Here is a 12,051-nt window from a genome sequence, read left to right as displayed (position 1 = left end):
AGGCCACACAGTTTTAGCTGTGGAGGGGCAGGAGGTCAGCAATGTGGGCAGTCAGCCAAGTCTACATGGGTAGTCAGTCATGGCTATATGACCAAACTCCAATAAAAATCCTGGATACCAAAGCTTGGATGAGCTTCCCTGATTGACAGTACTCCATGCGTGTTACCATACATCACTGCTGGGAGCAGTAAGTGCTGTCCACAATTCCACTGAGAAAGGACAACTGAAAGCTCACTCGTGGAACTCTCCTAGTCCCTGTCCTGTGTGCCTTTTCTGTTGTTGATTTTAATCTGTGTAGTTTTTTGAAAGTTTTTGTTGTTGTTGTTTTTGCTGTAACAAACAATAACTATGAGTATAACAACTTTGCTGAATTTTGTGAGTCCCTCTAGCAAATTTTTGAACCTGAGAGTGGTCTTGGGAACTTTCCAAACCTCACCCCTACATCCGTTGCCCATTGTTTGAGGTTCATTTCAAGTCCCATTTCTTCCAGCAGGCCTTTGCCAATCATTCCCATGCCAAGTAATCTGCCAAGTCATCTGCAGGACAGGTAAACTTACAACCCCTTACAGTTATTCTAACATGTAATCATATATTACTTTGTATTGTAATTTACATGTTTTGTATTTAAAATATATTTTGTTTCCCCAAATAGACCATAAACTTCTTGAGGGTAGCCTCTGTCTTAGGTTTTTAATGAGTACACTCTCTAATACAAGAGGTAACAATATAGGATACCAATTATTAAGAATTTAGGCTCTTGGCAGCCAGATGCAGTGGCTCACACCTGTAATCCCAGCATTTTGGGAGCCGATGCGGACAGATCACTTGAGGTCAGGAGTTTGAGACCAGCCTGGCCAACATGGTGAAACACTGTCTCTACTAAAAATACAAAAATTAGCTGGGCTTCGTGGCAGGTGCCTGTAATCTCAGCTACTCGGAGGCTGAGGCAGGAGAATCGCTTGAACCCGAGAGGCAGAGGTTGCAGTGAGCAAAGATCATGCCACTGCACCCCAGCCTGGGTGACAGAGTGAGACTCTGTCTAAAAAAGAAAAAAAATAATTTAGGTTCTTGGCATCTATGCCTACATTCTAATGTACGTCAAATATAAATTCTAATTTTTTTAATTTTTTAAAAAGAATTTAGGTTCTGTAAGAGCTGAGTTAGAACTAGGCTCTGATCTTGGACATATTCTCTTTTCTATCTCTCTCCATGTCATCTTGACTTGTAGCTTTAAACTCCATAAGCACACTGACACCTGCTAAATTTTTATCTCTGCCCTGACCTCTCCTCAAACTCATATGTCTCTCCAATTAGATGTCCGATAAGCATCTCAAATATGTCCGAAAATGAATTCCTGATCTCCTTTCACAAAACCTGCCCTTCCCATAGTCTTCCTCATCTCAGTAAACCCCACTTTTCTAGTTGCTCAGGCAAAAAACCTTGGACTCACCCTTGACTATTCTCCTTCTCCAGCAAACTACCTCCCCATTGGTATCACCCTGGACTAAGCCAACAACATGTCTTGCCTAGATTTGTCAACTGCTTCCTAACTGGTCTCCCTGATTCCATCCTTGTTCCCTTTCAGTCTGTTCTCAATACAGCGGCCAGATGATAGCTAATGGGAATTATCCCATTAAAACCTAAGGCAGATCCCACGTCTCTCTTCTGCTCAAAACCCAATTTATCTTACAACAGCCCATAAGACCCTACATAATTTTGCCTCCTGTTACCTCACTGACCTCAATTCCTGTTACTTACTCTCTATTTTACTTATTCCATGCCAGCAACACTGGCCTCCTCATGGCTTCCTTAATACACAGGCATATTCCCATCTATGCTATCTAGATAGACCAGACAGAGAGATAGATAGGCAGACAGACAGATACACACACACACACACACACACACACACACACACACACACAATCCCCTTCCCTGCTTTATTTTTTAATCTTCTAAAACAAAGGAGTTTATCACTATATCATTCTTTCCACTGTAGAATATACTCTCTGTTTCACACTTTTAAGTATTATCTGTCTTCCCCTACTGGAATGTAAGTTGCATAAGTGCATAGTTTTTGTCTGTTTTGTTCCCTGTTGTATCTCCAGCCCTAGAATAGTGTCTATCATATAACAGAAGCTCAATAAATAATTCATTAATAAATGGATGAATTAATAGATGAATGGATGAAATTAGAAAAGGCACTTACTAGCAGTTCAACCTCAGGTAAGCCGCCTGAATTCTCTAAGTATCAGTTTTCACAACCATAAAATAGGGATAAAAATAGCACATACAGCAATGAACAAGTAGAATTTGAAGTTAAACACACAATACCATTTATATTAGCATCCTCCAAAATGAAATACTTAGATATAAATCTAAAAAATACACAAGATGTACAGGAGGAAAACTACAAAACTCTGATTTTTAAAAAACCAAGGAATTAAATAAATGAAGAACTATTCCATGTTTCTGAAGAGGAAGACAATATCATTAAGATATCAGTTCTTCCCAACTTCATCTATAGATTCAAGGCAATCCCAATCAAAATCCCAGCAAGTTATTTTGCAGACATCGATAAACTGATCTTTGGGTTTATATAGAAAGGCAAAAGACCCAAAATAGCCAAAACAATATTGAAAAAGGACAAAATTCAGCCAGGCATGGTGGCACACGCCTGTAGTCCCAGCTACTCAGGAGGCTGAGATGGGAAAATTGCTTGAGCCTAGGAGTTTGAGACAGAAATGAGCCATGATTGTGCCACCGTACTCCAACCTGGGTGACAGAGCACAACCCTCACTCTGAAAAAGAAAGAAAGAAAAAAAAAAGAATAGAATTGGAATACTGACAACACGACCCAAGATTTACTATAAAGTTACAGCCATCAAGATTGCATGGTATTGGCAAAACAAACGGATCAATGGAACAGAATAGACAGCCCAGAAATAGACCCACATAAACACAGTAACTGAATTCTGACAAAGGAGCAAAGGTAATACAATAGAGAAAAGATAGTCTTCAACAAATGGTGCTAAAACAACTGGACATCCACATGCAAAGAAATGAATCTAGACTAGACCTTGAATGATAATAATGTGTCAATGTAGGTTCATCAGTTTTTAAAAATCTACTACTGTGGTGAGGGATATTGACACTGGGGAGGCTTTGGATGAGTAGGATAGGGAATATAAGGGAAATCTCTGTACTTCCTCCCAATCTTGCTGGAAACCTAAAACTACTCTAAAGAAAAAAAGTCTTTAAAAAATAGTATCTACATTAGAGTGTTAGGATTAAATTAGTAAACATGAAAAATTCTTAAACAATAACTGACACATGGTAAGTGCTTAACATACACTAATGACTAGTATAGTATGCACATGAGACAACCAAATCCTTGTTAAACAAGTGAACCAGTGGCTGAACAATTGAGTACTAGATACAAATATCAAATAAATATGACCAAAACTCAATTATCACTCCAAAGGATCCGACTACCACTAACACCTAACATTTTTATATGTCCTTTTGCATTTTTTACATTTAGTGTTTCATTTATTTCTTATACACATCAGAGAAACTATCACTGCCTCTTTTTCACAAATGAGTAAACAGTATAGAAATGATAAATGACTTGCTCAATGTAGCCTAGCTGGTGAGTAACTGAGGCAGTACTAAAATTCCTACTTCATACTTTTCCCACAATTAACATATATAACAAGAACTATTAATTAAATAACATTATTTCTAAGGAAAATTCTTGTGCAAGAAGTTTATCTTAACTGATCTTGGTGTGCTATAAACAAATTTTTATTTCATCATTATGAAAAAGTATTGTATTTAAGTAATATACATACACATTTCTATGTTTTTTAACACATTTTATTAAAAGTTGGACATTTATCTGGCTCTTAAAATACCAAATAATAAACACAATACACCAAAAAAATTGTTTATATTACAATTATCACATTGGAGCAAAAATCTAGCAAGAGATATTTCAGGACTACCCGAATACAGAGTCCCTTCAAGGGAGGATTTGACTGCCTTTGTGGATATAAAGGAGATACTGTTATCCCTTTTGAAGAAGAGTAATAACATAAATAAACAGGAAGAAGAGAACAATAGTTCTTTCCCAGAAGTCTATTTCAGTTTAGAAAGTTCTCAAAGTAAATCCTTTGCTATGTTTTTCCAATATATTCTTCAAAGTTTTAAAAACAAAACTCCTCCTGCTTTATAGTAATTCGGGATACTGCCAGTGCATCTACTATAGCACCACAGATGAACTCCTCTTTTTCTGTTGATGCTATAATGGAGAAAAACAATATATATTTTTTTAGAATATATGCAATACCCACCCTCCATTAATAGAAAACCAAAGCCTGAGAGGGGTAAACTATTTACATTCCATGCCTTCTGCTGTTAAAAAATAGAACCGTAAGTTCCAATGAAAGAAATAAAAATAATATTAAGGAATTAGTACTGTGAATGAGAAGAGTAGGTCTTGATCTATTACGAAGTCTCAGGCTGTCCCAACTCTCTCCCGACCCTAGATAACCATTTGCTATTGCAGACATGCACACAAGCTGTACTCACAGCTGATACCACCACTTGCCACCCACAACCCATATCAATGAGCAGAGTACACAGAAATAAAGTCATCAAGGTGAATAAAAGTTCCAAACCACAGGAATAAATTGCATTTAAAGAATGTACTGAAGAATCAGGCAAGTGCCAGAATCAAAAATTCATCAAATGATAGAATGCTGGCCCTAGAAAAAGCCTAGAAAGTTCCTAGATCTATGTCATTTTAATAAATGCAGCACAAATCTAAAAGCCAGCAAGCAAGCACTCAAAATGGAATAAATCGGCCGGGCACAGTGGCTCACTCCTGTAATCCCAGCACTTTGGGAGGCTGAGGTGGGCAGATCAGCTGAAGTCAGGAGTTTGAGACCAGCCTGGCCAACAGGCCAGGTAGAAACCCTGTCTCTACCAAAAATTAGCTGGGTGTGGTGGCGGGTGCCTGTAATCCCAGCTACTTGGGAGGCTGAGGCAGGAGAGAACTGCTTGAACTTGGGAGGCAGAGGTTGCAGTGAGCCTAGATCACACCACTGCACTCCAGCCTGGGCGATAAGAACGAAACTCCGTCTCCAAAAAAAAAAAAAAAAATTAAATTAATCACTACAAGTAGTTGATTTAATCCTCTACTTAAGTTGATAAAAAGTAATATTAAAAATAACTAGTCTAGAAATTTGCTAATAAGGCCAATAATAAATAGCTGAGTGAATGAAGAGAGGCAAGAAAGGAGAAAAGGTGGACATGCATCAGAACACTGGAATGAGGAAAAAGACAAAAGCTACTCTTATCCCAAGAATCTCTTGACACAGTATGTAGAGCAGAACTTATGGACCTTCTCTCTTGATAACCATCTAGGGTTAACATCAAATCAGACAGCCTGATAATTTGGAAAGATGGTGGAAGGAGAAGAAAATGAAGAGAAGATGTGCTCTTCAGGTCAACAATTCCCCACAGTGACTTAACCGGCCAGAGAGGAGTCATGTCTGCTGCTTCTGGCTTAATGATGGTAATGATAAAAATAATAACCAACCAAGTACTTATTATGTATTAAGTGCTTTACATGCATTATCTCATTAAGTATAAAAACAGAACCATAAGTTCCAATAAAAAAAATTAAAGAATTAGTACTGTGAATGAGAAGAGTAGGTCTTGATCTACCAATTACTAAGTCTCAGGCTGTCCCAACTCTCTTCTGACCCTAGATAACCATTTGCTATTCCAGACATACTTCTGGCTTAACTATGGTAATCATTACAGCTTTACAACATGGATTCTGTTAGCATCACAATTTACAAATGTAGTTTGGGAAGATTAAGACATTGAGTCTGAAGTCATATAGTAACAGAGTCAAGATTTAACCCCAGGTCTACCTGACTCCAAAGTCAGTGCTCTGAACTATTATATTACATAGACTCTCCAGTCAGAAATGGTGATAAGCAGCATGGAATGCAGAGGGAAGTTACCCGCATAGCAACCAACCAGATCACCTTTGAAGATCAACAACTGAGAATGACTCAATAGGGAATCCCTGATGTGCACTGTTGCACCCATCAGGTGAAATCAACCAATGGACAGAAAAGGGGGATGATAACTGAGGCATAGCTAATAGTTACGCAGTTTTAAATTACAAATGCAACAAAATAAGGAGGAGCAAAAAGAAGTAGAGAAAACCGAGGGCCCTGTACTTGACCTCAGTTGAAGAGACTCTGAAAAAGCTATTTTTCTTTTTTTTCTTTAAATAATAATCATTATTCTTTGAAATTCTGATTTGTAGGAACAGAAAGGAAATGCTGTTTAGCAGTACTCACTCTCTGAGTCTACTTGGTTTATAGTTATATCTACCTAATTCATATATGAATGTGCTAGATTTATTGCCATTCTAAATTTTGAATCAATAAACAATTTTAACAAAAATAATTTTTCGTTCTTTCAAACTGTCTCCCAAAATTTTATAATTTCTATTGGTAAGTCTAATCAAGTTCCTGTAAACAAACACACACATATTTATATGCTAGAACCAGCAAGAGCGAACATTAGAAAATTAGTAAATTTCTCATTCTCCCACATCCAGTAAGAGTATACCTTAGTGCTCTATATATAGATAATGACACATCATTGTAAGAGAGTTCAGGGCAAAGGCAAAATAAATAAATAAATAAAATAAAATTTGTTTAAAAGTAAAAAGGAGAGGGGGGGGTTAGCTCAGTCATCCCTTCCAAAAGCTTAACACAATAAAATGTCTAATTCTGGCAAAATTTAATGCAACTCAGACAGAGGTACAGATGCAAAATCATTTTTAAAAGAAGAAATGGCTGGGCACAGTGGCTCATGTCTGTAATCCCAGCACTTTGGGAGGCTTAGGTGGGTGGATCACAAGGTCAGGAGTTCCAGACCAGCCTGGCCAATATGGTGAAACCCTGTCTCTACTAAAAATACAAAAATTAGCCAGGCGTGGTGATGCACACCTGTATCCCAGCTACTCGGGAGGCTGAGGCAGGAGAATCACTTGAACCCGGGAAGCAGAGGTTGCAGTGAGCCAAGATTGCGCCACTGCACTCCAGTCTGGGCAACAGGGAAAGACTCCCATCTCAAAAAAAAAAAAAAAAAAAAAAAAAAAAGAGCTGACTTTAACCTTCATGTGAACAGAGAACAAATATGGCTTATGCCACACTAAAGATTTTACTTACATATTTTAATTTTAGCAACTGGGAATGTATAAAAATACTGTATGTGTCTCAAAAATATAGCTAAAAAAATTTTAAGTATCAAACACATTTTCTATCTTCATTATATCAACTCTTGAAAACCAAAGTTTTCAAAGTTTAAATATGAGTTAATTTGCTGTAACTGATTATAAATTGGCTTTAGGGAATTTAAACAAAGTATTTTGCAGAGATACTTTCTTGAATTGTGTGTTTAGGGCTCCACCTAGTGGTAGTAAAATAAATACAAAAAGAAAGATAAGACATTAAAATGTTAAAATTGGTTCACTGGAAATTAATGCTTTTATCATCAAATCAAATGTCTTAACTGAGAAACTAAGGCCACTTTAATTTTTTGGAAAGATGCTATATTCTGTAAATAAATGACTTAGTAATCATATTCCAGAGTATTTTTTTTAAGGAAAAGTTCCCTTTCTGATGAAAAACCAACATTCACGATGTATTATTGCGAAAAAAACTCATCACTGGCAACATATTATATATTTTTTGTTAAAAAGCATGTAATATCCTTACACTATTTTGGGTATCTTTTTAATTCACTGCAATCTTCATTGTAAAGAATAAATCCATTACAACTGTGAAGAAAATAAAATGTATTTACTCTTTTTTACTAAAATAATGTCTACACTTTGAGGAAAATCTGATATAATCTCAAAGTATCTAATTCTAATGTCCCGAAATTACTTATATTTGCTAGAATAGTATAGTTTCTTTTCTAGACAAAATAAAAATGGCTTTTCTCTGTCCCAGAATGCTTTGTTCACTAACAGAATAGATATACTGGTTGCATAACCATAGAAGAGCATGGCCAGGGGTTACATCTGCATAGTGTATAATGTGAGAAAGTACCTAGAGCAATTGCCATTAAAATGCTAGTCAGTGGCTGACTTTCTCATGTATTTTACTAAATGTCAATCAACTGCTTTTAAGAAAAAACAAAAACTAGCAAGAAAATGGACTTGCAAATACTGGAAAACTAGAAGCAGAAATATTGTTCAGGAATCCCTGGGCATTGACACTGCTTGTGTCAACTGACACCTTTTGGTGTCAAAGCTTTCTACAAACCTTTATCAGAAAACAAAACTTTAGGCCAGGCACAGTGGCTCAATCCTGTAATCCCAGCACTTTGGGAGGCCAAGGCAGGTGAATCACTTGAGGTCAGGAGTTTGAGACCGGCCTGGCCAACATGGTGAAACCCTGTTTCTACCAAAAATACAAAAAAATTAGCCAGTTGTGGTAGCACACACCTGTAGTCCCAGCTATTCGGGAGGCTGAGGAAAGAGAATCACTTAAACCCAGGGGGCAGAGGCTGCAGTGAGCCAAGATCACACCACTGCACTCCAGCCTGGGCAACAGAGCAAGACTCCATCTCAAAAAGAAAAGAAAAGAAAAGAAAAAAACAAAAAGAAAACAAAACTTAACTCTTTTACCCCTGACAAAATACTATCAGTTACTTCTGACTTCCTTTAATGCTTTTTAATGTCATTTTATACCTTTTCAAACACTAACCTACTTTCTGCCAGTTTCTCAAATGATACATTAGCCTTAAGTTTGCATTTCTATCAATAAAAAATTGCTTTCACACTCTTCTGCGCATTCTTTATTCTTCCAGTATAGGCATTTTTACTATTATTTCACCAGTTCTTCAAATGGCATATCAAGCTTAATTTCTAGTATATCAATCTCAATTTTATATTTCTCATTATTAGTAATTAAACTTTGGTATTTCATATTAGTAAGAGTACATATGATACTTCTTTAGCAATTTCATATTTATAGTGAATTCTTTTCAGATTCCAGCTACTAATCTCATTGACTAGTACTGAAAACTTTGGTATTTCATATTAGTAAGAGTACATATGATACTTCTTTAGCAATTTCATATTTATACTGAATTCTTTTCAGATTCTAGGTGCTAATCTTATTGACTAGTACTGAAATTTTAGTTACTAACTATAAACTATATTTTTCTGAATATTAAATATATAAGACAATTAACCATGTTATAATTACCAGCTTTTGACAAACTAAACATTCTTTAAAATGCTGCTATAAAGACAGTTTTTAAAGCAAACACAAAAAAACAATAGAAATTACCAAAAGCTATTAAAATCATCCTATCCAATACACATCACTTGCTGTCAATCTCAAAATGATTTCAAAATATAGAATTTGGATATATCAGTAAATGTGGTAAATTCACCAAATTCTCCTGCAACAAATTAGTTCACAATTGATTTAAAGCCAAGATTTGAAAACATTTATTTAAACAGAAGCACATGAATTGTTACAGTTCTTTCAGAATAGGACATACATAGGCCCCAATTATGAAAGGGCAGTTATATAGCAAATAGTAAGCTTTCTGAGATGCAGAACGTTGCCCTACATTGCCCACATAAAGTTATCAGCAGTTTTCTGTGCCTCCCGTATGGATCCTGGAAAGTAGGAGAAGCTTCACTGAGACACTCTATTTGTTCCCACCTGAGTGACCATGTTGTTTCTAGTAAATCTTTGTATTCTTTGTTATATAAATTGAGAATGTGATCTAATCTTTCAGTGGAGCAGCCTCTGCAATATCAATTTATAACCCACTTGAAAACCTGAAGTTAGAGTCAGAAGTGAGACTTGAAACATGGCAACTCTCTTCAGTAGCCTCCAGATATACTTAAGAAACCCAAAATTTCAGTAACGACCATGTGAGAAACAATGGGCTAAAATATCATTTAAAGATAGTAGATAAATTATCTTTGAGAGATGGGACCTTTTTTCATAAAGCCACATGATTTGGAATTATTTTCTTTTAAACAACAAATAGCAAAGACACCACCTCCCTATCTCTCTTTTTTTTTTTTTTTTTTTTTTGAGACAGAGCCTCACTCATGTTGCCCAGGCTGGAGTATAGTGGCACGATCTTGGCTCACTGCAACCTCTGCCTCCCAGGTTCAAGCAATTCTCCTGCCTCAGCCTCCCAAATAGCTGGGATTACAGGCACCTGCCATCATGCCTGGCTATTTTTTGTATTTTTAGTAGAGATGGGGTTTCACCATGTTGACCAGGCTGGTCTCGAACTCCTGACCTCAGATGATCCACCTGCTTTGGCCTCCCAAAGTGCTGGGATTACAGCCGTGAGCCACTGTGCCTGACCACCACCTCCTTATCTTAAATGCACAAAAGGTTTGCTCAAAGTAGCCACTCAATCTTGGAATAAAAATATTTCTACTATAGTTAGTTAGCAATATGAAATATCAAGAAAAAAACCAATGTAAAAGTATCATATCCAGTACTCTTAACATTTTTCCAACCATTTTATCAAATACAGCAGACATGAATAACAACCTTCCCATAACATTTGCTGATTGTGTTAGTCTGTCCTCATGCTGCTAATAAAGACATACTCGAGACCTGGTAATTGATAAAGAAAAAGAGATTTAATGGACTCACAGTTCCACATGTCTTGGGAGGCCTCAGAGAACTTACAATCATGGCGGAAGAAGAGGCCAACATGTTCTTCTTCACATGGCAGCAGGGAGAAGAAGAATGAGAGCCAAGCAAAGAGGAAAGCCCCTTATAAAACCATCAGATCTCGTGAGAACTTACTATCAGGAGAACAGGATGGGAGAAACCACCCCCATGATTCAATATCTCCACCTGGTCCATCTCATGACAATTAGGGATTATGGGAACTACAATTTAAGAAGAGATTTGAGTGGGGACACAGCCAAACCATATCACTGATACTCTGCAATCCAGAAGCAAATCAGAAATACAACAGCTCCAAGGAAATAATAGGTAGGTCAAGAAAAAGGAAGATTCCTTCTACCAATATTAAGTATTGTGTAAGTGCATAAGCAATAGAAACTGAAAATGAAGTGCAGAAAACAGGCATATACACAGGCAACTTTAATACAGAACACAATTATTCCTTAAATCATTAAACTTTATCTACACTGAATCTATTCTTCAGAGAGGCAAGAAAGTAAATGAAGTAGTATTATGACACAGGTCCAAAATTCTTTGCACATCTTACAATAAGAGGAAGGGTCTACACTCCCTTCCTTTAATCTGGGCAGGCTTGTGACTACTTTCACCAATGGAATATGACAGAAGTGACACTATGTGACTTCAAAGACTAGAAAAGGCCATGCAATATCTGCCTGCCTCCTTTAGACACTTAGTCTGGAGAAAGCCATCCACTATGTAAGAAATCTGACTATCCTAAAAATGACAAGCTGGACAGGCCACATGTAGCCACTCCCAAATGACAGCCACAGCAACTGCCAGCAATGTGGGCGAGCCATCTTGGCTGTCTAGTCCAGTCGAGACTTCAGATTACTTCAGCCCCAGCAGGTAGCTGACAGCAACCAATATCCATTTGACTACAACCACATAAGAGACCCCAACCTACAACTGCCCAGCCAAGTCTTTCCTGAATTCCTAAAAAAAACCAAAAAGTTTTCATGTAGAATACAAGTTACTTGGAAATTTGCATAAAATATTTAAAATAGTATTAAATCTAAAATCTTTCCCAGGATAATTCCTTTTTTCTCCAATTTTTTCCCTTTTGGCACTAGTCCTTTTTGGTGCTGTCCTAAACTTATTTTCTACCCCTGGATGCCCTTCCCCCTCCATATGCTTCAATACTAATTTTAAACTTCCTTCAAATTTCAGCTCAAGACAGTTCCTTAATGTTAATTTCATAAATAGCTATACTGGATAACCTTCCCATTACCAGAAATTTTCCCAGTTTTTTTTT

The 12,051-nt window shown here is 36.8% G+C and overlaps 1 protein-coding gene across 5 annotated transcripts in view; it reads right to left on the bottom strand.

Annotated features, from left to right (window-relative positions):
- EXOC6 (exocyst complex component 6) overlaps nucleotides 1-12,051 on the bottom strand; it is a 224,773-nt gene that overhangs the window by 163,054 nt on the left and 49,668 nt on the right. The gene's annotated exons all lie outside the window — the stretch shown is intronic.

Source organism: Pongo pygmaeus, chromosome 8 (genome assembly GCF_028885625.2).
Source record: "Pongo pygmaeus isolate AG05252 chromosome 8, NHGRI_mPonPyg2-v2.0_pri, whole genome shotgun sequence".
Classification (NCBI taxonomy): domain Eukaryota; kingdom Metazoa; phylum Chordata; class Mammalia; order Primates; family Hominidae; genus Pongo; species Pongo pygmaeus.
Note: the sequence above shows the minus strand (reverse complement) of the source record. Positions and strands in the feature narration are given on the sequence as shown.